The 27,631-nt window shown below is 46.4% G+C and overlaps 1 protein-coding gene across 2 annotated transcripts in view; it reads left to right on the forward strand.

The window, feature by feature from the left end:
* Nucleotides 1-712: 712 nt before the first annotated feature.
* The window catches only part of LOC142585912 (leucine-rich repeat neuronal protein 1-like), a 158,157-nt gene continuing 131,238 nt past the window's right edge, over nucleotides 713-27,631 (forward strand). Inside the window, exon 1 of one of the 2 annotated variants that reach the window (XM_075697003.1) lies at nucleotides 713-1,081. The gene's annotated coding sequence lies outside the window, so the exon portion shown is untranslated. The remainder of the gene's footprint in view (nucleotides 1,082-27,631) is intronic. The other variant, XM_075697004.1, reaches the window with a different exon arrangement.

Genomic DNA, 27,631 nt, shown 5'->3' on the forward strand with positions numbered 1-27,631 from the left:
AGGACAATATATATATATATATATATATATATATATATATATATATATATAAATATAATTTACGTTTTCTCATAAAAGGCATCAGGCACTGCACGATATGAAAACGTGGTAAGCCAAGAGCGCAGACATTGAACAGCGATAAATTAATAACAGCACCTGGTATTTCTATTCGCTGCTGCCTCCACTCAGTTTTTTTTTTCGTCATTGGACTGACGTTACGTAACGAAAAATGTCCAGCACCACCTAAAGATTTCAACATCCCCTTCATATTTATATTCCGAAGGCTGTTTGCGAAAGCGAACGTGCCCATATAACTTTTTCTCGCGGTCATTGCGCGCGGCCGCCGCCGCAGAGGGCATAACAACTGAGGCCACCCTTGCCTGCCTCCTTTTCTTCTTCATCCCGTAAAGCGGGCACGTGTCGCGCGCGGACAGCGGCGAGCCGCTCATCGCGCGCGCGCCCGCGCCGGACACCGAGCAAGGAGCCTCTCCCGCATCCCGCAGCTAGGCAGAGAGAAGGAAGGGGAACCGGCGGACAAGGGGCCAGCAGCTGCGAAGAGCGCGCCCCCGTTTCGGGACGGCTCCCTCCTCTTGGCGTCGGGGTTGAGCGCATGCGCACTGGAGGCAGGCGCGCACTAGCGGACGTGGAGAAGAGGAGCGTGGGGAAATCGATCCCGGGCCGCCCCGAGAGTGGGGCACAGTGCGCCGTTCGGTCTGCACCGCGCAGGGAGCACGGCAAGGCTGCGGCGGCTGGGCGCTCTGCCGCGGCGGCGAGCGACGACGCGAGGATAAGAAAAGAGGCGGCGCGCCTCCCGCGTGCGAAGAAAACAAGGCGCCAGGGCCCCGCGACTGAAAAAAAACGGCGCCTCCCTGGCGCGGAGCGCGTGGCTTGGAAACCAAGCGAAGACGCCGAAGGCAGGCTGTCGCCGCTTGCCTCTTTGGTCGTCTGCTAGCGCGTCCGGGACGAAGACAACGTCCCGGCCGGCTTTCCGGGCGGCGGCATCGACTGTCTGCACACGCAAGCGCCCCGGGACCCCGCTCTCATTTGTCTTCGACGGACCGGCGCTGCCGCCGCATGGTAGGTGAGCACCGTAGAGTTGTCTCAGAGCGCGACAGTGCGCGAAACGTTACGCCGACTGGGACGCGCTCGCATGATGCCTTCATCGGCAATGATTGTCAGAGTGAAGGCCGTTCACGTGCTCCCGTTTCCCAATGCGGACGGTTTCGCAGCCACGCCTTGCCCATTGAAGCGTAACACACGACATTCCGTTTAACGAAGTTCCGGTGGCTACCATACAAGCGCAACGCCGTTGATTTACAATCGAAATGGAAGGACACCAACACTATCGTAAGCTGTATCTTGGATGCCAGGCGGCATTACTTTGTGGTTGAGGCTGTGGATGTCGCCAGTGCATGTTGTGCGATTGGGTCAACTGCCTCGTACTTCGTCATTTGTACTTCGTACTGTATGGATTAAGTTTCGGTTAACTGTGGTAGGTGCACGAAGATAAAAAGTCTTTCTTTCCCTGTTCATCGCAGGACCCGAATTCGCTTAACGTTTCCGCAGCACAAAGCAGCGAAAGCAGTCAAAGAAACACAGGGCTCTCGAGGTTTCACATCAGACGTCGTATAAGCTTCCCGATGATGCACTGGCATCCAAACTTCCGCGAGTGGAAAAGAAATGTGAGATGACTCAGTATACGATGGCAGTAAAGCATAGCAACGCCGGGAGTGAGGCCACTTCGACTTGTATACATTCTTTCGTCTGACAGTCGCATCTTTTATTCAATCCCCGCTTACTTGTGCGCCTAATGAGTATAATTAGGACACAGGTCAGTGATATCGCGCAACCAGATCTCCTACATGCCGTAGATTGCTCGTTTTCGCATTGCCTCTGCGCAGGCTGTGTTTCCTTTTTTTTCACAGAATTTACAACAGTCAAGAAAACGGAGCTCGCATTCAGAAGGCATTCCGTAAGCTGCAACAGTTATAGAAGCGGCGGTGCATAGACAATGAAAAGGGGCTCTTTCGGAATAATGCTTTTTTGAAAATTCTGTGACACAAGTGCACCTCTCGAACAAAAAAAAAGTTTTGGTAAGAACAGTCGTGTTTATAAGAACAAGCATTGGCTGAATTTCTGCGATGCGATAGACAGGAGATTTGTTGAGTTTCGGATGAGTGGCATTCTTTACCTGGTAGTTAGGATACAAATAGACGAATGTACTATTTGTTTGAACGGCATAAGTTCAATATATGATTCTTGTATTTACCGGTAAGGGAGAGCAACTGTTTACATGAAATTAAAAAAAAAGAAGAATGGCGCATTTATTAGTGCTGGCTACTTCGTTTCACAGGACAAGCGAAAGTAAACACACGAAAAATAGTTAAAAACTATGCAGACAGTCAAATATCACGAACGACTGAAACTTGCAGCCTCGGAATACTTTTCTTTCTTTTCATTATTTCAATTTTACGTGGCTCTGTTAACGACCGTCAGTCGCGACGCTGTAAGCGCTTTCAATTTAACAAGGTCTCTGCTCCGGGCGCTCGCTGTTGCCCGCGGGAGACATTTACGAGCCCAATGACGTCTTGCGTAAACAAAAATGAAGTTCAGCCAGACACCGTTTTAACAAACTTTTATGTTCGCTTAAATCGCGCGCCGAACGAACCACCCGGGTAATCGCGAAGCGACGACTCTTTTCACGCGTTTATTTCCCGTGTTTCTCCAGTGGAACACCGGATTCCACAAGCTCTAGTTTCTCTGTTGCATGGAGCACACATGCACGCACGCAAAAAAAAGTGAGAAAAAGGCATGCTGTGCACTTCTGACCGACTGGATGCAATCAGCATTTTCCAGGTGCGCGCAACAGGGTCCAACTGCAACAGGATCGAGAGAATGAGCGAAACATGCCGCACGAGTAAGAAACGCAATGCAAAAGAAAGTTGTTTGGGAAAAGGTGGCAATTAAACAAAAGAAAGCTAAATAAAAGGTCCTTGTCGTGGGTACAAGAATCATTGTGGCTGAAGCCATGCCAGCCGCTCTGACACTGTCTAACTGATGCACACAAGTAAATTACAATAAGTTGTACAGCTCTGTAAATGTTTTCTTTGCTTTTAAATTCAGGAGCACTTCAGATTTTTTTCTCTTCGTTGATCCTTCTTTATTTCAGCTTTTTTATACAGATTGCTTCTTTTTCTTTCGCGGGAAGCAAAAAGACAAAATGGACCAATAACGCGCTTACTGACAGCAATATAAAGAATATTGCATTATAAAAAAGTTTTTTTTTCCGCTAAAACGACAGTCGCTTAATATTTACTGCCAATGCGCAATATTCGCGTGCAAATTTCGCCCTTCAGAGTAGCGATTACAAGCCATGCCTAATGTTCTATAGCATTCTGCCGACAATCATCCCTCAAGAAATAAAAAATAAGTCTCCATTTCATCCTGTAAAACTGGATGTACAGCGAAGTTGTTTCCGACGTTAGACAAGCACCACCACCACAAGCGACGTTCGACAACCACAAACTGCGGACGTAATGACTTATTTCGTTTTATGTCGACTAGAGGCGAACAGCTTCGCTGTAGAAAGTAAGCCTCGGTCTCGTACGCTAGGCTACACAACGGCCTATTCAATTGTTCATTCGTAAGCATCCGCGTTTTACTTAATTTTCCCGTAACCACCACCAAAAGCATTTGCGCATTCAGAAAATTCAATAACCATTGCTAATGGACCATTGAGACGCGATTCTCAACTATTGTGAAGCCAATAAAATCGAGTGCGAAGAAGGAGAGCCACGACTGCACATGGACAGGACGAAGGCTTCGCAAGTATGGGAAAACAAGCTGCAAGCGAAGCACCACGCAACAGTTCTACGGGCTGCAATTTGAAGCGACGACGAGCAAATGATGCGAAGCCGGCGCGAGAAGCGCCTCACTCCGCGCGATGCAACGAAGACATTCTTTTGCCACCGTGACTGGCACACCTTTGTTCGCGCAAACCGTACTCTATAGAGTACAGCTTGCGCAGCAGCCGCACAGGCAGTCATCATCGAAAATTTCTGCAGGGCAAATAGTACTCGGAGAGAAGCGGGCGACGCTATTTCTCTCTTCCTGCTTTATCACCGAACGCCGTTTTGGTTATTCGAAAGGACGAGTCCCTTGCCTGTAGCGCGTGTAGTCTGCGCACACTCGCCAAAGCGCGCCGGTGTAGCCGTAGTTGTTTCTCAAATTTTTTTGCGCTTTTCTCTTTTTTCTATGCAAGCGCTCGAACCGAAGCGCGCAGCAGCGTGGAGCAGCAACTGCAGTCTTCCGGTCGCACGAGTGCGGGTTTCCCGTTTTTCGCGAAACACGCGGTGCTTCTCTCGGCACTGGCGCCGTAATACGGACTTTCTTCTGTCGACCGGGGTTTCTGGAAGTTGCTCCCGGTTTCTGTTTACTCGCTGCAGTGCTTGACCGAGCTCAGAAAACTGCTCGACTTCACAAAAAAAAAAGAGCAATAACAGAACAGCTTGTGGAGCGAGACGTTTGTCACTAAGTCAGCCACCGTTTCTCTGATGTCTCAACGCCATGTATTGCTGCACCCTATGGTCTGTAAAAATGAAGCTGCGGCGAATATTATTATTATTATTATTATTATTATTATTATTATTATTATTATTATTATTATTATTATCAACAGCAGCAAAACTTCACCCCCGCCTACGTACAGTAACGCTGGAACTATTACGGCACAGGTGGCTGCAGTCAAGAATTCGCGAGCGTCCACGCTTTTTCTTTTTTTTTGCTGGACAATGAAATTATATGATCTCAGCAAAATCCACACCGGCGTCCCACAAGCTGCCAGAAGTGATGTTACAAAGCAATGTTTATTTATTTATTTATTTTAAGGCTTTACAGCAGAAGGGATACATCAAGTTCATTAGTAACAAGCATGTTTTGTATTTGTTTTTGTTTTCATTTAAAAGGCGATAAGGACTCCATTGATGCATACAAACATATATGGCAAATGAGTCCCAGTCTTGAATAGTGCGAACAAAATAAATCATGACCGAAAGCTCTAAAGGGAATTTCACTAACTTTCATAGTTTGGTCCTTTCTTCTTAGCACGCAATGTGGCTGCCCAATTTCCTTTTCACAGTTTATTCCTGTCATAGATTCATAAATATTGTGAAAAGACAAGTAACTTTAGCCTTTAACCTTAGGCTCCTTCTGCGATCTGTAAATGGTTTTCATTGCAATCGCCACGATGTCTCAGATAGCACAACCTCCTCGCTCGTCATTTGCTCTTCTGTACTTTAATTTCCTCGTTAAGTGTGTTCGTTTCACGCTTCAGCTCATGTGTGCGTGAAGATTACGGCAAACGACTGGAAGCAATGGCGGGTGCGACCAAACCTGTCATCACCCGCGCATATTTGCACCCCTATCAGCCTTTGGCTGATAGAGAGTCAAAGGCTTTAAGAAGGGCAGCGCTCCCTGCTTTTGTCAGGTTCAGAATCACAAAATGCATTTCGAAAAATGGGTCCCTCAAAAAATCAGTAGCGACTAGCAGGAACATTTAATAACGAAAATAATAACGAATTTAACAACGCGTTCTTGTGCGGACGAGGAGTTGTCTAGGAAACATCTAAGAACGCGTTTTTAAAGTCGTTATTATTTTCGTTATTAAATGTTCGTGCAACCCATCCCTTGTCATTAAAGGACTCTCTCTGTAAACTTTATCAGGCAGTGGACGCAAAACACTTTGAGTGGCTTCAAATATTTCGAAAAACGCTGAAGGTACACGACAGGCAGAATTGCCATAGGATGATTGCCCGAGCATGGCTGGAAGAGTGAGTTAGGCCGGAGTCCGATAGTTGTGGAGTAGCAAACTTGCTGATGAATCGAACAGCCGGGATGTAATAAATAACGACAAGAGGCGCTGAAGCGAGCTTTCACGGCCGGAAGTGCCTTGTGCAAGAGAACCACTGTGGCATGCTTTCGAACGCACTAAATTTATTTGAAATTAAAATTTATTTAAATTTAAAATTTATGAAAGAGAGGTAAGCTCATACCTACATGTATGACACGCCACTCCTGATGATAACTAAGCATGAGGGATGAAACAAAAAGAAAACGCCTGCACACACACGCACACAACAGAGAGGAGTGAGAGAGAGTCGGCTAGGGAACAGATCTTATTTGCCAGCGATTGCTCATCGTGACTGGTGAGATTGGGAGCTCATGAAATCCAGCCAACCCAACCAACTTTTTTTCAAGCAACCGTGTTATACATACCAATCGACCTTGTGAACGCAAGGCGCGTAACCGTCTAAGAAGTATAACTACATATACTCTTTCTATAATTGCACGAATCAATATGACATGTCTCTCGCAAGAATTGTCTAGCATTTCATCAGAACAGCAGACCTTTTAGACAAAACAAGAAATAAATTCAGTCCACGACTTCTCAGCGTCCTCTCATACATCGGAAATATATACCAAGCAGCCAGAGTAAAACCGTGTAGTACTTCCGTAGGCTGCTTCATCCCTTACATCTATTTCTTCCGCCCCCCCCCCCTTTTTTTTATTCCTTTAGCGCGGCGAAACGTTCTAGATCCGCTGAAAAAGGTGACTGCGGAAGCCCGTATATGAACGTACATGAACAATACTCGCGCTGTTGTAGGCGCCGAGGATCGCGCCGTGGATGAGATACCACTGACAAATAAGGCCGCGGGCCAGCGAAAAGGCTGCGAATGTACAGTCAAACTAACCCAGCGGCGCGATATCCCAGCCGCGTCAAACAACCTAGCACGAAGGGAACAAACGTAAGTGGGGAAGAAAAAGAGAAAACAGAAAACGATTTCTCTGCTGAGCGGCCTGAGGCGATCACAACCTCTGACAATCCCTTCGACAACAAATACAAAGAAAGCAAGGGGAGGGAACGGATGGAAGACGTGCGGCTCAAGTGGACTGGGGGACGTGAGAGACGGAACAAGAACTCGCCAGAGAGGGGATTGAAATAAGAATGGACAGACGACAAAAGCAGGCAAACAAGCAAGGCAGCGCAGAACACAGCAACAACGAGTAAGAAAAGAGAACAAGAAGAAGAAGGCGAGCTGTTAGAGCGGCTGCCGCGGCGCCGGCGCGACCTTCCTCAAAGCAGAAAACGAGGTCGGCCGCACAAAACAAGTAAATCTCGGCCCAGTAGCAGAATCCCAGCAGCACCCCGTGCTGGGCGCTCAATACTGGTCCAGAGACTGCGGCGCACGGCTCCGACCACCAACGGGCGCGGCCGCCGTCTTCCTTCGTTCGTGCGCCCAAGTCTTTTATTTCCACGTCCTGAGGGGGAGGCCAGAGTAATAAAATTACGGCCGCGCGGACTCGGTTGTCCGCGCGTTCGCCTGAACGATTCGCTTAGCTGTGCCGCGAACGGACGCGGTGAGGGTGACGCCGCTCCTTCTCACGCAACCTCTCCGGTCCCAGGTAGTCGCAGGCTCTTCCGCCCGAGAGAAGTTTAAATACGCGAAGGCCCCTTGCGATGCGCCCGGAGGACGAAGAGCCGCGGAACTACGCAGAAAGGGGCGAAGCTGAACTTCCTCCAGTACAGCCCGCCGAGATAAGGAAACAGCGTTGCGTGGGTGTTGGTTGATCTTGAGATGACCAGCTTTCCTGCCCGCCTGTGGCAAAACTCTTCGCACGTAGAAGTGTAGTGGTGTATCCAAGATATTTTCCAGCAAGTGCGCTGCCGCTGCGGCGTCACGTTCCTTTCCTCCAATGAACATGTCCTATTTATCGTGAAAACAGTTCGATACGAATAAGAACTCTGAAGTCGGAAGTGCTTGTAGGCAAGGTTAACCTGGCGCGATCAAGTGTAAAAATTAATTCAGCTTCTTTCCATTCTGTTCGTAGCATCATCGTTCACGGCCGGTGGATGCCGTTTGTAAGAACGGAGGAGTGTCGCTCGGACCACTGAAAAACCGTGAAAGAGAATAGCATCTAAATGGAATCGTTACATCATCCCATTATTGACGTAGAGCGCGGACGTGAACTCCTTACAAATGTTGAAGGGCCTCTCATAGTCTCGTCGTGCAGAACAGGCGTCGCAAGTTTTACCGACATGTTAAGCTTCCGCAAGAATTCGTCTCAGCTTACGAAGTGACACGACAAAAGAAAAGAAAAAGCGGGATAACTTAGCCACAACGCGAGCGTGAAACGCGCCTTCAATGGAACAGTGACTCCTTTCTTGTGCATCCGAAAAAAAGCCGATATATGTGCACAATGTTTTTACCATGCATAACAGTTTAGAACCAAGCTCACGTGCGAGATCTTTCCGCGCTCCGCAACTCGATATTAGGACAACAAATATTACTGCGTGTTTCACTTTGATGGGAACATGGGCAGAGTGATAAGAAGTGCCTGTTTTGAAAGTCGTTATGGTTGCACATAGGTAGACCACGCTAAAGTGTAACAAACTCATCTCCTGGGGATTTGAAAAGTATTCGTTAATCATACCATTCACGTTGACGTTAAAGCCCTAAAACATGAAACAGACGTGCGGAGGCGATTGCCTGCGCCTTTGCTTATCCTTGCTCACTTCCTTTTCTTTTTTTCATTCTCACAGCGCAATGCCCTCTCCAAGAATAGACATATTTCGAATTTGCGCAATTGAACTTGAAACGGTTCCTAACGGATTTCCCGTTTTGTCCAACGTTCTTGCGCGTAATCTATACAATTTCAGAAAGGCAGCACAGAATTCCTTATTTGGCCGTGAAGTTTAATGGTGAATTTTATAGCCCGAGCTCAGATGTCATCCTTCGTTGCCATGTTAACCAGTCGCAAGTGCACTGTCATTAGTAGTAGAGGACGCAAATATTTGTTCAGTAAGCGATTCGTTTCATTTTTGTTTGTTGATTTGCTTATTTATCTTTGTTTTTTAAAAATTGTAAGTGAAATTACGTATTGATAAGCTAACTTAGTTATTTCCGCGTAAACAGTTCTTGCAGCAGACACATATTTTTTTTTTCCCTTCCAATTTGAGGCTCGTCAGTGGTGAAGTTGTACCGACACCCAGTATCAAACTTTAACTTGACTGTTTCAATATCAGTTAGTGCCCTGTGTTTTTTTAGACGTGTTTGAATGGTTACAGTCTGCGCTGAAGCCACGTAAATAAAATGTTCAATAAAGTTATGCCGGACATTTCCAAACAAGCCAGTATCGTCAGTGATAAATATCTTGCGCCGAGCCGCATACAACACATTGGAAAAGATAAGAGCGAGAAAGTAGGACAAAAAAATGCTGGATCTGCCGTAATCGAGAGTAGCTGTAAGCACGAAATGGCAACCGGAAAGCAGGTGGGTTGCAGATTATACAAGCCACAATCTTAAAATGGTTATAGAGCATGTTCGCATCAGCGCACCCCACCACACCATACCGCACTACACCGCACCGCACCGTGTCATATTGTACGCTGGTCCATATAGACGTTGCCAAGCTAAAGGAAGAAAACCTGCTGAAGGCGGCGCGACAAGCAGCGAAAGACGCCAGGGAGAGAGAGCGCACTGCCCTGCTCGCCTGAAGGAGGCCTCACGCAACGTGGCGCCATCTCTCGAGATGACGCGATACCCGCGTCGCTGAACTCACGGACCCCTGCCGTTCAACACAGGCAACCCTCAGCGCCAAAGGATGACAATGAAGTGCACAGTGTCCTGTATCTGCCTTTTGAACATCCCCTATTGGAAATGACAAATAAAACTTCAGCGTACGAGAGGTTACAGATTGAGTGGCATTGTGAACAAACATTAGAGAGAGCACGGGAGCACAATTTTCTGGAACTTGCTTGGGCAATAACTGGCGTATGTAATGCGGTCCTGTAAAAAGGGTTAGGTACCAGAAAACGCTTTTTTTTTTTTAACTTTGACTGGTTCCCCGGATGATATCGTTTCGTTCTCGCAACTTCATACTGTATCTGTATGTGCCCCAGGTACCTTTCATAAATTCGAGGCTGACAATGATGCTTTTGCGTGGATGCGGTAATGAGTTCTGTTGTTGTTGTTGTTGTTGTGTGTGGCAAAGCCAGTGTCAAGAAGGCGCCATTTATTATTTCATTTGTTAATCTGTTTTGTTTACATCAAGTATGATGTATTAATATTGTACTTTTCGTTCATACCACAGTTGTGAGCGTGCCGACGGGTGAATAAATTTTCTTGTCAACTTGCCCGGATGTTCGCGTTTTAGTTCTCGGTCTTTTGGCTCAAGGTCATTTGAAGGTCGCCTACAACGGGACCTAAAAGCTTTTCATGCTTTATATAAAAAGCCGTGTCACTGCGGGGCGTCGCTGTGCGTTTCTTAAGCACTGAAATGAATTAAGAATGGGTGGTACGACTTCATCCTTGTAAGTTCACATTTTTTAGCAAGTAATGCACCTCCCCGAGTCTTGCCAATGGAGGGCAGCGCCATCCCTCCGCCCAACCAGTGACTGCATTTCAGTGACGCTACTCGAATATGCGTGCTCTGAGATATGCGTATCAGGTCACCTCGCTGAAATTATTAGCTCTGATAGTTGACATATTTTATCTCAGCGCATTTATTACTGCTGTAGAAAGGCTCTATACAAAAGTAAGTGAAACTATAGCTTAGATACTCGACAGGCTGTTTTGCAGCAATCTTCTGTGGACTTTCCGCCATGTCCTTAGCAGGCCGGCGCTGCACTGCTATTCAGGTGAACAAGTATAAGCGCTCACAATCCTTTTTAGGGCCCAAATCATCAACACTTCGACGTACAATATATCTGTCATCTATGGCTGCAATTAGAAGGACCGAATAGACACACACAATACTTGACGCGAAATAGGTCATATACACAAAGCCCAGCATCCCATACGCAAAGGAATTGTAGTCTTTGACAATCAGGCGCCTTGCGACTGCGTGGGAAAAAGAAAGTTCGACAAGAAAGTATATGCCATGTTCCAACAAGGATACGCATGCAAACCGTACACATACAAAGGACAAAGCTCTCAGAAGCGGTAGTAACCGCCACAAATGCATCTTTCTCAGTCATTTCCAAACAGCCAGGAGGCGGCTCCTGTTTTGCACTTACATCCAAGCACGGCACGTGTACAATATCGTAGGCGGGCAAACACGCCCATGGACCACACACTCGGCATAAGCGCATTAGCGATGCTCAAGCGAAGAAAAAATTGTATATGAAGTACAGTTATCCATGTGCGCGCGCACACACCACTCCAGCGCGGCATTGCATACATACGCACGCACACACGCACGCACGTACGCACGCACATGGCTGAGTGTGCGTGCGGTGACAGTGTTTCATTTTGTTTGCGAGCTTATTGTACCTCCGGGAGCGAAGAAATCTGCAAAGCGTTTTACGGGTCACAGAAGATGGTTTTGGCGGACTCGGCTTGATCCCACAAGCGAAAACGGGAGGAACTGAGGCATGGAGTGGGAGAGAATGTACGAAAGCGTCCCTTTGTGCCTGCGTCTTTTCGGCAGTGCTTGACGATGCTTCTTGGGTTGACAGCCAAGACGCGCTGAAATACACAACCTCCAACCGTAGCAACGCAGAGGTCTCCTGTGGACGCACGTTGGGTGACACATCCTCGCTGTGGAAAGTAGCGCGGCCGCACGTCGAGGCGGAAAGCTGCGGCCAGCTTTTCGCAGCTCTGCTTGCTTGCCTCCATTCGATCGCCCTCTTTCGCCGCCTGGGCGGTGCGCTGCTCCGAAGCGATGCGCGACGCAAGGAAGAAGCAGGAAGGCGAGAGAATGCGGCCTTCCGCTCTGCTTTGTTGCATCGTCGCGCGGAGGGGATTTGGCCGCAGAACGCCGGGCCCGCGGGGCGAGGTTCTGGGGCAACGAGGCGCTAATTGAAGGCTTGGGATGCCGATTCAGCGCGGACCAGGGGCCTCTGGACGCGCTCCGGCCTGGCCTTGCACCCCAGGAGCAGCCGAGCAGAGCTGATTAACTCACGGGAATGCGCCCCCCCCCCCCCGTGCGTGCGTGCGTGCGTGCGTGGACAACGAGCTTGCCCCCGTCCACGTCCCCTGGCACTTACCTCTCCGTTTCATAATGAAAATACGTACAACGCTATCTCTTCTCGTGGTGAGCGTTCTATATCCTGCACGCTCCCTTCGACTTAAGCGCGCGAAGAAACGAGGAACATAGTTAGAACAAATACGAAACTGATCCACCATTATTAGGCTAATAAATCAGGACAGGTACCTAATTCCCGTTGGGTAGTGGTCCTTCGTCGTATTCCACTCGAAACGAAAAGTTGATGCCCTAAACTTACAGGACACGGAGGCTGAGAACGCTCAAGCGCGGGTTTTTCAGCAAACTTGCGCCAAGTGGAGCTTGCTGCAACAGCGCGGCTCTTGTATAATTATTTTTTTTTCTGTTGTGTTGTAGTTCTCGCTCAATATGTGAGGCATGTAGGAAGACCTTAGCGTAGGCAGACAATGACAATGTTGGGTAGACAACCAGCGATCTCTTCGATGCTACCCGTCCAGTAGGCATGAAAGCTTTATGCACAATTAGGCAACCTTCTATTGCGTGTCTGTTGCTCTTGAGTTAATCACACGCTTTGGCTTTAAAGGTAGCTACCATTACGAGGCGTTTGCTCTTGCAATAGGGCTGTTGGAATGCCCGATGCTACAGTGTGTGCGCCGGTAAAAATGCTGAAGGAGAAAGAGACTGTACGACATTAATGAAAGCGACAGACCACGCCTAATGTGTGCCCCGTATGTATGTACAAGGAGTTCGGCTGTGTCAATCATTTCAGTTCTCCAGATTCCTGGCCGGCCTCCTAGGCTAACAGCTGCAAGAAAGACTGGTGGGGCTGCATTTATGGACAACGCAACAATTTAATAGTTTGCGATATAGCGCATTCGAATAGGTGCATACTTCGCGCCTTCCTCTAGGTCCGTTTTTTGTTTTATCTGTATCCCCTCTCATCTTTCAATTTTAATGCTACTCACAAATGTTAGCCAGTCCGGTTTACTAGCTAGCCTCCCCGCCCCTTGTTACCTATGTTACCTTTCAGTTGTCGCGGATAAGAAGAACGGCAGAAGGCAAAATGCTAAAGATTCATGTTTTATTTTTCTTAGTTTTCATCGCAGAATACTTTGAGTCAGGTAAGCGTATTCCAAAACGATGTTGCCCGTGACGCGCGTAATCTTCCTGGTGTAAAAGCAGCGCACAGAATCGACGTGCGGGGAGAAACCGCAGAGTGAGATTGAAGATTGAAATTGATTTATTATTGGCTGAAGAAATATATTCTTTGTGCTTCACGAAACGCGTTCGAAATAACTAAAGTATATAAGGCAAATGCGAAATGTTATAATTAAGTGATTTCGTCGGTATCTCTATCACACACATATACATTACCGTATAACTCGAGGTAGAAATTAAGCAAATTATTATGCCAGAAAAATCCGGACCAGATCAATAAATCATCTCTTCTCTATTTTTAAGAAATTTTGAACACGTATTAAAAGATACTCTGTAACAAGAAAGAAAGATAGTAGGTTTCCGTATAATAATTCGCAAACACATGACAACTTTGTCAAGTTCATGAAAGCAGCAGCAAGCGTTTTACAAAAGTGCGCTGTCTTCTCGGTAACTGTGCGCAGAACATAGTAACGCTAGCAAATACACACTGTACGAAATAGTGTTCTATTTCGTCAGATCAGAGCCAGGAAGCAGGGCGAGTTAGCATTAGTATAAGACCGATGTGCTGGCTCTCATTCTACATATAATAAATAGTGCAGCTGAGTTGCCTACGAAAGGTGACGCAATGTCCGTACTGCTTCCTGTATAAAACGCGCTTCTGAAATAGGTTCACTCAGGCTTTCAAGCCAAAGAAAACGCTTCTGTAAAATAAAGGAAGGGAACAAAATGAGCTAAAAATGAAACTTGTGTTGACCACGCCATCTTAATTCTGCTTTAAGGAAGACATTTTTCGGTTCTCATGAATGCATATCCTCAATTTCTCTTGACTATCAACGTGGTTGAAAAGACTTTTTCCTTGGGTTTCCGACATGCGACAGAAGTGAAAATTCTCTAAATTGCGTGGCATCTCCTCGATGATAAGGTAATTGCAGCTGGAGGGGATATTGCTACGTGCCTTACATAATCAGTTGAGTGCGAGCGCTGCGAGCAATCTATTAAGCTGTTCCGTAAAGCAGGGGATTAGGAGAGTTTCGCTGCGCGGGATACGCTCCGTCTAATCAGATTATCTGTTTCCGCTGCACCACGCGCTCTCAGAATCCGAGATCAAGCGTATGAAGCGGGCTTTACATTAGGGGCACATAATCGCTGCCTAAAAAAAAAAAATGGCTGTGGCTTAGCTAAGGTTAAGCCCAGGATGCGAAGCATACTAGCCTTTATTTTAACGCGACAGCCTTAAGGAGCTCGTGTCGCAGAAAAGCCGGTGTCGTCAGCGTCGGCTCAGGCGTGCGGCGCTTGCTCAGGCGCACATTTCGTTGTCGCGCCGAACGCTGCGTTGCTCGACGCTCACCGCGTCCGATGCGGGGCGCGTAGTCGCTGCGCCGTAGCAAAGCCACCTAGAAACAGTCTCTGTAGCACGCCGCAACCTTCGCTTCTCATTCCAACGAGCAGCTCTATGTCCAGGAGGCATCTCACCTCGGAGTGTAGCAGAGGCAAGCGCAGCTGCTTATATACCGCCGCGACGGCGCGAGCGACGGCGCGAGTTGGAGCCCCGTTTCTCCTCTGTCGTGACGTCACGGTGTCACGTGGTCAGCCTTGAAGGCGACGCCGCGAGCGACGGCGCGAGTTGGAGCCCCGTTTCTCCTCTGTCGTGACGTCATGGTGTCACGTGGTATTGAAGGCGACACCGCCGCGCCTGAGGAGCTGGGTTGAGCTCTAGTAATATGCTTCGCATAAAAACGCACGCCAGTGCACGAGGGCTTGCACCGCCTCAGCTGTGCTTCGTGCTCCGGACGTGCCTATGGCGCGCCGTTCGCTTAGGAAGCCCTGGCTCCCAGCTTCTTCTATGCGGCGGTCCTCTCTACTCAGAGCACATTAGGCTTCATGTCTTTCTCCGTGAGCTCTTGAACACGCGCACGCCACCATGTTAGGCCAAGCGCGCCTTCCAGGACCGAGTAGGCGCCGCGGGGAGAGTCACGCAACGTCGTGATCGCCTCTAAGACGCTGCGGGACGTGGAGTAGGCGATGTCGTCATCACTGCCTGGACGCACGTATCTTCAACGCAGATGTGAGCGCTAATCTCCATAACCATTACCGGTTTATTAAATTCTCAGGAATTGTGAAACTCACTATAAAGCCTGATTATTAGCAAAACAGCGGATTCGACTATTTCGAATTATGCAGCCCTTGAACGGTCATGGCGATCGCGGAAAACGAGTAAAATAAAGTCTTTGGAGCCTCGAGAGGACGAAACCCTAGGCCGTAGAATTTCATACAACTTTATTACCGTAAGAAAATATGCTGCTTGTGTCTGCACAGTCTCTTGTTCGGTGGTTTAGTCTGTGTGAGAACGAGGGTAGCAGACGATTTTTTTTCTTTTTAACTACGTCTTAGTGTGTGTGTGTGTGTGTGTGTGTGTGTGTGTGTGTGTGTGTGTGTGTGTGTGTGTGTGTGTGTGTGTGTGTGTGTGTGTGTGTGTGTGTGTGTGTGTGTGTGTGTGTGTGTGTGTGTGTGTGTTTCTTGGCACGTCTCATCGACGACGATGAGATGCGCCAATTCGGACGGCAGCAACAATGCCTAGGACGCACAAGGGAGGGCGGCACTACAGGTATTCAGGGTTGCGCCTAGTTTTCAGCCCTACAAATGAGAGGGGAGGAGACAAGCCTGGAGAGTGGAGCGGTAAGAAAAGGAAAGGGACAAGGAAAGCGATAGCAAGTGATGCACGCACGCACACAACAGCGTTCACCGCATTATCAAAGGTAGCAACAGTGAAAAAAAAAAAGGTTACAGAGGCACTTAAGTCTCATTCCGTGCATTGAGTGCTAAAGGAGTATGACTCTTCCGAGCGATATTTGTCACTTGGTCATGTGCTCGAATTGGGCAGTCAATTTTGCGTAAACTCAATTTTGACGGTGGACCACCCAAATTCGGAGGGTGGGCAAAGTCATTTTTGCGAGGGCGCCAGGTCGGTTATGAACGTGAACCAACTAAACTTTCGAATTTGGCAAAGTCAATTTCTTCTCTCTCTCTCTCTCTCTCTCTCTCTCTCTCTTTCTCTCTCTCTATTGTTTTTTATAACAGACACCTGATTTTTGATGTTCGCCGCGGCCGGCGTCTGTCCGACGCCGTGGCCGAGACCAAAAATCAGAGGTCCGTCTGACGCCGTGGCTGTTCACCGTGGAATTTCGCAGTGCGAGCCGAAACAGGTCCAGCGCCGGGACGTGATGACATTCCTTGGTCACGTGGGTTTTGGTACCATCGGATGCTAACACCTGACGCTCGCCAAATTTTCCGCTTGATGGGGCATTTAATGCTTTCTCTATAAAAGGCGTAGATGATTTGAGAGGTCGTAATAATAGCAGGCGAGAGAGAGAGAGAGTGAATGTATTTGAAGGAAGGCACAGAGGTCGGCCTCAGCTAGCGTGTTATAGCCTACTATTCTGCACAGGGGGAGGAGGAACGGAGACGTAAATGCTGAAAGATCGGTAATGTTGACATAGAGGAAGATGCACAACGATGACGGCAAGTTTAGCATTCTCATAGTTCTCAACAAAGTCCCAAAAAGTGATTCAGAAGTGTCATCCGACTTCCACAGTATGGATGAAGTCACAAACCTGATTGACTCTTCGCAAAAATGCGCAATGAAGAAACTTGTGTGTCGGATTCTCCTGCGTGAGCAGCACAGGTCCTGAGAAAGGTCTTTAAGTTATGTAAAGAGCGGCGATAAGCGGCTCCAGTAGGGCGAGGACATGTACGGCGCTTTTAGCGGCCGGAGTCAGGAGACCACAGGGTATCACGCGCGTTGACACTAGCAGGTGCTTCAGCATTTTACAGCGAAGCTCTTAGCCTCTAGTTGGTAGGGATATTTCGTGTCCACGTGCGGCGCCTTTGCTCACACCTGGATCCCGATCCTGGAGACCGTCCAAGATGCGGGAAACGCACAGCGTGCTGCTTTTCCAAGAGGCATCACATGACGTCATCGAATGATATCATCACTTGACAAAGACGTCCGGGCGTGACGTGACGTTTCACGATATTACGTTATCAGGCGATACCGCGACGGGATGATGCCGTTATCCCCTAACGTAACGTTTGACGTGAAGATGCAATCAAACGACCTTTGGTGTGATGGCGTCATCCCGCGCCGTTTGAGGCGATTACGTGATCACGCTTTATCATGTCAAACGTGACGTCACCACTTGGTCACATAGGTTTTGGTACCATCATATGTTAACGCAGAATTTTTCATTTCATAGGTCATATAATCATTTCGTATTCATAAAAGGAATACCCCCCCCCCCCTCAGCAGTTGTAGTTGTGGTTTTCCACAGCTTCGCTGAGCATCCACTTTCGCAGGGCCGGGATGGCGAGTCATTTTTTTATAAACTTTCCTTATCATTCTTTTCGTATTCTTGCTTGCCTGTAGGTTCGTCGGCTTTACTTGCCCCATAGCATCCACTCCTTGACGTAGAGGAACACTATGACATATTGTGGTGCCCGTGGGTCCATAAGGCAGCTAAGACCACTCCATGTCTGTGTCACCCAGGGGCGACGAATGTTCGCCCAGTGCTCTCAGCGGCCCTGAATTTGTAGTTGGCGTGGTTACCATCCTCGATGCCGGCGCAGGCAGCGGTTGTTATGGCCCTTGTGTACCGCAATGCAGGTCTTCTGAAGTCACTGGCTGGCGCTTTTTACATGAGCGCTGTCTGTCTGGGAGAACAGATTGAGCAGCCTCTGTATGGGAATATTTGTCTGATGCCATTTTTTGGGGAATACTTACTTCATGTTGCACCTTCGGGTAATCATTCGACTTTGGTTCGTGAAATAAGGACAGTTGTGAGATTTCAATGAAAGCCCACGACAGTAGGCGGTACTTTGCTGCCCACCGTAACGCTGGCAGGCAATTTGATTTCTGCACATAGCGCTTACGTGGCTATTCTTGAGACTGCAGATGCCTCGCGACGAAGGGTCAGACGCAGGGTATCACTTGCAACGCTTTGACAGATGCTGGCAAAGTCGACGAAGATATTACTAGTTCGATGCGCCGGGAATTCCCCAAGTGGTGAATCCCAAGAACGCACACCAATGAACTCATCAGATTGCTGAGATCTACATACTTTATTTCAAGGTTAACATCAGAAATTGCACCAGTTGTTGACTCCTTCCAGTAATTAATAAAGTAACGGACTGGAATTGCGCTTAATATCGAAATAGTCAATTGAATAGTTGAATTTCTTGCATCTACCGCCAGGTTGTTTTTTTTTCGAGAGTTGATCCGGATTTTGTTGATTTATCCAGGGACCACGCTTCAATTTATTCTGCTAAAAAGTACCTACTTAGGCAGTTCAGGTTGTGTGACGCCATAAGCGGCACGTAGAAGACGGTGAAAGATTGCAGCTCACTCTGATCAGATGAAGTCTGTTCGCTGGACATATGCAGCATCTCCTTCATACAAAGACCCATGGCTGCGGTGTACTCGCTGCCAGAGTCTATGGCTCCTGGAGTTGAGCTCTCCCAGGAATGAATCAGGTCCGAGCTGCCAAAGGCATGCCATCCAAACATGAGCGATGAAGTAGATGGCTGACCTTATTCAGGTGGTCATGCGGGCGTCTTCTTGCTCATTCTTGATGAAAGTGCGATCACTAAAACTAAAAAACTGCATAACAGCGAGAGATGTAAATGCAGATTTAGATTCTTGGGATATACAGGCACGTACACACGCTGTGGTATTGCCCCTTAATTGGGCAGGTCGAAGTAAAAAGTCAATAAGTGTGCAAAATTTTATACTGGCTAAGTTAGGATTGAAAGATAGATATCTGAGAGCCTGCATGATTTTGTAAATATGAAAATTCTACCATAACCATACAAATAAAACATTTCACATTCAACTTGGGCAAAAGAAAAGAAATCTCATTGATTTTAAAAGAAAATCTTGGATAGCAGCGCTAACCTTCGCGTTGCTGAGTCCAAGTCTAAAGGCGCACAAAGATAGTAAATTTTGGACAGTTATATCTAATCCAGGAAGGCGGAGTCGTGTTTCTAGGGTTCGGTTTCTTAAGTTAATAAATCGTCAACAAGCAATTTAAAAAATCTTCCATAGTTTCATCTTCTCTACACGTATGACAAATCCGCGAGGGTGCCAGACCGCTCCTGTATAAACAAAAATTTAAGTATCAATTTAATTTTTCTCAATTGACATCCATTATATTTCCATGGGCACAATAAGTGTTTAAGATCCTTGGAATTTGTTATAGATGATACAGAGAATTCTCGCAACATGATTTGCCTTCAAGATCTTGCAGGTATGATCAAGACTGACGTAGGAAGAAATTGAATGGGTGGGCAAACTATCGACGCCTCGGCCAATGGGTCTGCCGTTTCACTTGGAACTAGGCCTGTATGCCCAGGTACTCAGACTAAATGAATATTAGTTAAGTGTTGAGGTTGTAATAATTTGAACACTGGCAAATTCCGAGAGTTATTAATCCTCCGAAAAACAGAGAGAGGCCCAGAGCACCGGTAAGCCCTGGGCACTTCTTTCTCTTCTCCCCTCGGGCGAAATTCCAAATGCAGCGTTTCTAGCACAGTTCGCCTATGTATGAGATAGAGAGAGATAGAGAGAGAGGAAAACGAAAAGGTAGGGAGGTTAACCAAAGACGTGCCCGGATGGCTACCCTACACTTGGGTAGGGGATAAATGGGAATAGACAAGAAGGAGAGCGAAGAAAAATAATAAAGAACCAATCATTCACAGAGTCAGTCGCAGAGGAATGTCCACTGTCAGAAGCGCTCGTCTAGTCCAGTAGCCTTCAAGAAGTGCAGAAGGGCTTTTGTGGGCTTCGCATGCAAGAATGCATAGGCCATGGTCCCAGGATATTTTCCCCCGAGAGCACTCTATTAGTGCAGCTTGTGGAATACGTCGCTCAGCGTCAAAGGGTGGGCTATGTATCAGCGTGTTCCATTGAAAGAGCGGCACCGTTTCATGACACTGTATACTGTAGAACATTGTAACTGTTTGCCAGGTACACCTTTTTCAAAGGTAATCAGACCTAAGTTAAGTTGTTTCTGACGCATTTTATTGGGCATCAGCGTCTGTTGGCTTTTATGAAACCTACTTAACCTAGGAAACTGCTACTGCCAACCTATTCTTCAGATTCAATGTCGTACATAAATAATAGAAACTCATGCAATGTTGGTTGATAACGTGAACTGGCGTTGATCTTTATAGGTTTGCCGATTGTAAAAGAACATAGAGTGGCAAACATGAAAAATAAAAAGCCTAGAAATAAAAAAATAAAAGGAGGAATACTCCGAAATATGTTCTCAGCGATGGTCATATTGATAAAAAACATACAGATATCTGCAGTACACATGATTCCCGTGTTTACTAATCAATTTCAGCATCAGAATAAAGTCCTCTGAAAAACGGTATACAAAACTGTACATGTCCAAGCGTTGACGCTCTTATTTCGCCAGCGCCTTCTTTCTTGATTTACAACGCGCTCATGTCTCCTAGCTCCCCCAGATCGTTCTCAGATTATTGGCGCATTTAAATTCGAGCTGCGCTACGCACAAGATTGAATGCTACATGAAAAAGAAAAAGCCTGATGAATGACGCATGATGAATGAGCCAACTTATGGATCGGCTCAATTATCGACTTATCTTGGCTTCAGGCGGCGTTAGTCCCCCAGCGTAGACTATTTCAAGCACCGCTATTGAGCGTTGGGTTCATCCTAACAGAAGAGAGAAAGTTATATATATATATATATATATATATATAGTGCATTTGTGTGCTGGTCGCGAAAAGATGTGTTTTACAACGTAATCGGCACGATTGAACACTTGCTGCCTCTTCCGCGAAATTCCTGCCTCCTTCAGATTTCCCATGGAATCTTGTGTTTGCCAGTATTTTATTCGCTACACTGATCTATAATATGTGATTATGGGGTTTTACGTACCAAAACCACTTTCTGATTATGAGGCACGCCGTAGTGGGGGACTCCGGAAATTTCGACCACCTGGGGTTCTTTAACGTGCACCTAAATCTAAGTACACGGGTGTTTTCGCATTTCGCCCCCATCGAAATGCGGCCGCCGTGGCCGGGATTCGATCTCGCGACCTCGTGCTCAGCAGTACACTGATCTGAAATATTGACTGTGACTGTGCAACTTTAAGTGTAGCAAAGTCGTTATGCTCTTCACTCACCAGCAGATTATATTGAGTCAAGGTAGTCTATAGTCGACTGCGCCTTGTAATACTAAATTAGGCCAATTTTGGGAAATGTCGACTATTTGTATACTGGAAGCAGCACATACTAGGAAGCGAGGGGCGATGCCATATACAGGGTGATCATATTGAAGAGTTATGGAATTTTTTGAAATCGCCTGTTCCAGATAACATAATTTTTGTCCTTGAGCTGGATTATTCGAAGAGGCGAACATTACTAGCTCAAAAATCGAAACACGTGTTTAACCTATCGACAAAAATTCACTGAGTGACTTCCAACTTAATCACTTTACGGCACATATTGCCACTTACAAATTGTAGCCGGTGAGCTTGCAAGACGTATCCACTTGAAGTGAACTTCTAGGATGACACGAGTTTCCGGATATGTATTGCCAAAGTGTGGAACGAAATAGATGGGCGTTCTAGTTACTTTTGTGCTTAAATGTATAAAAGAGCGTTTTCTTAAAAGTGAGTTGTACAGCAGTGCATTTTTACGGCATTTTTACGGCAAGTTTCATGGCGTATAACTCCAAACTGGCGTCATTGTGCAAATTCATTATCAGTGGATACGTCTTGCGAGCCCACCGGCTATTAAGTAAAGTAATTAGTTTAAAATCTTTTTAGTTGAATTCGGTTAATTATATTTAATATGTGTTTTGATTTCTCGTGCGAGTAATGTCCGCCTCCCTGAATGAGGCAGTTCAAGGACCACAATTGTAATCTGCAACAGGGTATTTTGAAAAATTCCAGTTTTATGAAATTTTATGGAAGTAATTATGGAATACATACATACATACATACATACATACATACATACATACATACATACATACATACATACATACATACATACATACATACGTACATACGTACATACATACATAGTAAAGAAAAGCACTAATTGGTGCCATAGCGTAGCGTCGGCTTGGCCGCCGCAAATGAGACTAAGATACGCGAGAAAGGGTTCCATATACGCTCAGCGTCATTTTAATAGCTCAAGCTCTTTAATTTCGTTTCATGATAGAACGTTTGCTAGTAAATATACAGTGGTTTCCTCCAGCAGGACAGAAGGAACCGATCAAGGGAAAACAAACTTGTAAGAATACTCGCAAGTTCTTACTTGTTTGTGAGCCAGATTTATTTTATCCGAATGCCCGACTATAGCCTCTACTACGCCACACAACCGCACACGGAAAACAAGTCAAAATAAAGACGAGGTATTATGAAGATAAACTTCCGCAATGTAATTCTGATAATCAAAAGTTGATGATTTCTACAATACGACGACCAATCCTTAAATGTGACTGACGTTCTCTGAAAGAGGTCATAAGGAACAACGAGTCAAAACAGAGTACACAACTTGAACGTGCGGCAATCATGCAAGAACAACATAAATAATAAAAACAATAAAGAAACGAGTGCGAATAAAATAGGACGTTTGGCCACCTTTTGAGCGATAAACTTAGCTACTTTGGCATGTTGCACTGAAACTCTAAAAAACTCGCAAATCACGCATGCTCCATTTAGATGTAGAAATGAAAGCAAAGCATGCAAAGAGGTGAGAATGTAAAGAAGTTCAAGTTATGGCATCCCGCATCTCATATTGGGAGTCACCGGGTGGCCGCTTTTTGCTGTAAAGCTGCCAGAAAGTAAAGTGCGATCCAATATAGTCGGCCACAATCCGTCAAGCCAGTGGACCGATGCCTCCCAGTAACGTCAAAAAGTCGCTTGCGTGGGTCTCTTCCTACTAGTGTGCGTATTTTTCTCTCTTTCTCTATTAACATCAGCGAGTGCAGCCAAGCTTGCGTCACTATAGGGATAAAACCAGGAACATATAACGAGAAGGCCAGGCAGCACAGCCATCGTGAAGTCTTCAAGGACGATGTTGATGTAGGGACTGAAGCGGTCAGGGCACACCAAAGAAAGGAAAAGAAACAGTGATCCCTGCACAGTTATTTTTTTTTTAAACTTTACTCCACATACAACCTGAAGTGAATAAACAGGTTCTGTGGGCCTTAGCGATAGGGGGCTATGGATGCACTGTTGTAGTTCTTACGGACACGAAGCCTGCGCTAGCGACTCAAGCACTGTCATTTGTTATGTGTTATCTTGTGCTGTGGATAGCAGTGATTGTTGCACGTGCTCTGCTTGTCTCTGTCTGTGTTTTCTTCTTATCTTTCTGCGTCATCATGCACCCATCATGCACCCTGAGCTAGCAAACCAGATCTTGAGTTCTCGTTAGCTTTCCCGCATTTCCTTTCACCTTTCTCTCTCTCTCCCTTTTTGTCCGCGACACGCGTTTTTGTCTACGAACAGTCATTCCCGAGGTTGTTTTCAGGGCGCAACCCATGGGCGTTATAGTATAAAAAAAACTTCACTTGATGCCATTCTCTTTGTCTTTTTATTGATTATTCAGGCCCAGCCGATCCCTTTGATAACGTGGGAGAGCGCCGCTCAGACAAGAGACGAACCGCAAGAAAGGATATTATCAGAACGAAATCGTGATACTGGCCCTACTCACATTTGAAAGAGCATTGGGCGAACTCTCTTAATCCGCGGAAATATAGGGCTGACATTCTTTAAAGCTTCACTGACTGACACACCGACATCGTCAAACCTAGGGTGCGCCATTCGAAAAGCTTTCACACCTGGAAAAACGCCTCATTAAGAATAATTACGCCGCCGTTTTGGTTGATGCTCGCGGCCTGTCATTAACGTGCGCTATGGTACATTTCTCAGCATCATCATCTCTCTATGAGAGGCGTGTAAAAGCAGAAAGAAGCGGCAGGATATAAAAAAAAAAAAAAAAAAGACGTTGCGAACGGATAAAACGCGCGCGAAAACGAAGCTCCTGCGTGAGAACAACCAAGACCTCCCCGTAACACACCGAGAGATTAGCGAGAGAAAAAACAAAACAAAAATTACTGCTAGCTACTCAGCAGGGCGCCAAATTTGCATGGAAACAAACTGCCTTTCCAAACGTCGCGCCAGTTTAGGGGGATGAGCGCGCGAAACTGCTCTTCAAAAGAGCGAGTCTCGCGTTCTTTCTCTTTTTCGCTTATTTATGACTCGAGCGCAGTGCTTTCATTTGTTTCTGCCAGGGACGAAGAGATTGGGAGAATGGGCGTGAAGAAATGATGCGCGCTTGCGGAGAGAACGGCGTGACGAACGTAATGAGTACAAGAAAAAGAAGCAAGGGCAAAACCGGAAGAGACACAGCAGCAAAAAAACAAGAAACACGCATGGCTCAGTTCCCGTTCCCCGAACTCACCTTATTTCCCTAAAACTGCCTTCCCCCCAACTTGCCCTCCGCCCACACCCTCCTGCATTCATGCGCTGGAGTCGCACGCAGGGAGATGTGAACATACGAGGAGGAGGAGGAGGACCTCAGCTCATTTACCTGCTCGGTTTGTTCCGCGTTGTACGAGGTCGTTCCCTCGCGGGACTGAGGGAAAGAGGTTTCGCGATAAACCACAAGGCACACCACATCCTCCCCAAGCACGCGGGTGAAAGGAGGAGATGCGACGGAAGAATGAAGCAAAAATAGAAAAGACGATGCTCCTAACGTAAAATCTTTTGTGACAAACGAATGACAAGATGTGACCAAGAAGAGTTACGGAAAGGCGAATCCGGTATCTGCAGAGAGTGGAAACGTGTACGGGGCTGCCATAATGTCGTGCAAAGGATGAAAAATAAGCAGAAGCAAAACAAGAGGAGGAGGCAGTCTCATCGACGTCATGGACTTTGAGGAAAAAGAAGATGAAAAAAGGGAAATAAAGAGTGAGGCTTAAAGTGCGAGTGAACGAGACACACCATCGCCTCGTTTGTTCGCATTGGTGCACAATTGTGCGGCGGCTCTCTTGCAACTCGGTGTCAAATGAACTGGCGAAGATTGAGGTACTGAAAGAAGAAAATAGAAAAGAAGTGGAAAAAAGAGGCAGAACTCGAAAAGTGCCTTTGAGAAGGAAACCCTTCGCACGCAGCAGCAAAAATAAAATGAAAGAGGTACTTTGCCACGTGCTCTCTGTATTACTATATCTCATTCGTTTCTTGAGCCGCAGTCTTTCTTTGTGCGAGTCCTTTGCCGGTGGGACATTTAAATTTTATATCTTTCCGCGGTCGCGCGCTTCGGAATGCATAGTAAATCATTCTCTTTGTGTGCTGCACGGCCGCAGCTCCCTCAGGTGAAGACTCGTGTACAGTTTCAGCCGCGCTTCGTTTTCTTCCCGCTTCGCCAGTCGTTCTTTAGGTGCGTTTTCACTGCTTTATTCTGGTCAAGGATCTAAAGATAAAAGAAAAAGAAAGGGTACGCTTGTTACTTTCGACACGCGAGACGGTGGAGGAACGTGGAGCTATTACAGCGGGATATGGAGGGAAGAGCGTTGATGGAACAACGCAAGGTGTATACGCCATGCACCCAAAACGGTACAAAAGAACACACACACACACACACGCACACGCACACGCACACACACACACACACGCACACGCACACACACACACACACACACGCACGCACGCACACGCACGCACGCACACGCACGCACGCACACGCACGCACACGCGCGCGCACACACACACAGAAGGAGGAGGGGGGCGATGCGGACAAGGCGGGGTTGCGAGGGGGATGAGGAGTCTGAACATTCGTCAACTTTGCTGACAGTTGCGAGTAAAAAGTTCACCTTAGCAAATGTGCGAACAGAGAGAAAGAAATATAAAACAGACAGTGCAAAGGAAAGTCCCGAAGACCCAGCGCAGCCTGTTTCTGACATCTCTGATGTTAAACTATTAAAGCTGCAGGGCACGGAAGCAAGTGCAATTAATTGCGTTCTTCAGACAGGCGAGTCCGACGAGAGGCAACATTTGAGACAGGCTTCACGCAAGTTCGACCACCCCGGTTTCGCACGCGTTAGGAGTGTTACGGTTTTTTCATTTTTGTGCGCCTGTGTGTATGCTTAATTCTTTCTAACCCTTACCTTTTTTTCTCAGTTTAGTGTTATGAAATTGGATCGCAGCTGGCACGGAAGAAGAGTAATGTACGAGCGTGTCGTCTAAAGAGAGTCAATAAAAAAGCAATCATTATGAGGTGCACTATAGGGGCTATAACATTATTTATTTAAATTAATTTTCTCTCGAACAGAGTGAATGTCGCCCGCGCACGAAATAGTTTTATATGAATCAAGTTCAGGTTGTCAGAAACAGTTATAACCTGCGATGCTGTCTTGCTTCAGAATGCCGTAGCAGACCGATCCTATATATTCGTTTGTAACGTTAGAGGCAAAGCAAGTGACCGTCGTACCTAAATGTAGCCAAACGAAATTTATAAACATACGTAAGCAGTCTTTTTAACAGCAACAATGTGTCTATTGGAAACAATAGTTCTTTTCTTTTTGATTTGGAGTTTTGTTTCGTTCCTAAAATTCAGTTCCACGTTTTCCAAATTCTATAAAAATTTACCAGAGGTAATTCTTGTCTGTGTAGTCCGAAAGTCTACGACAGCAAAATGATTGTTTACTGCGATTTAGACCAGAAGCAGGTGGGTCGACAAAAGGAAATGATAGATGTTTAGACTACGAAACATTAGTGATCCTGTTATTTGCAAGAGTAATTGCTAGTAAGGTGTCATTTCACACTACAATATTGTATGTTTTTGCGTCTCTTTTTATGCTATGTGTAGAATAATATGTCCAGGTCGGCAAGTAAATAGATGTAGCTTATTGGTGGCATTCAAAGTCTCAGAGGAACCACGGGCAATACTAGACGCCGTAATGTTAGGCTTCCGATTTATTTTTACTACCTAGAGTTACTGAAGGTGCAAGCAGGCGCAGTCTGAGAGAAAATTTATTATTCTTTTACCAATATAACTGACCTAATTCGTCTGCATCACAAGAAAAAAAACTTCACGTCAAGTTTGTAAGGTATTCATTTGGGTCTTTGATTGCAAACAGTTCTGCAAATAGTTCAGCAAAGGAAGGTAGACAACGTAGTGGATATTGACGCAACACTCCTAACAGCAAAATACTCCGAATACAGAAATGAATTTCTATAATAAATAATATCTGCAGTATAGACAGGTATGGGCTTTACGGGAGGTTACGGGAGGTCAAGGGAGGTCACGTGGGGGGTGCAGGCTTTACCCAATGAGATATTACAGCGCTTCTCGTGGAGGAGTGTCTGCATTTCAATTTGTAAACTAAAGAAAGTGATAAGCGCATGCATTCAGTAGATATGCCTGTACACAATCTTT

The sequence above is a fragment of the Dermacentor variabilis genome, chromosome 6 (genome assembly GCF_050947875.1).
Source record: "Dermacentor variabilis isolate Ectoservices chromosome 6, ASM5094787v1, whole genome shotgun sequence".
NCBI lineage: Eukaryota > Metazoa > Arthropoda > Arachnida > Ixodida > Ixodidae > Dermacentor > Dermacentor variabilis.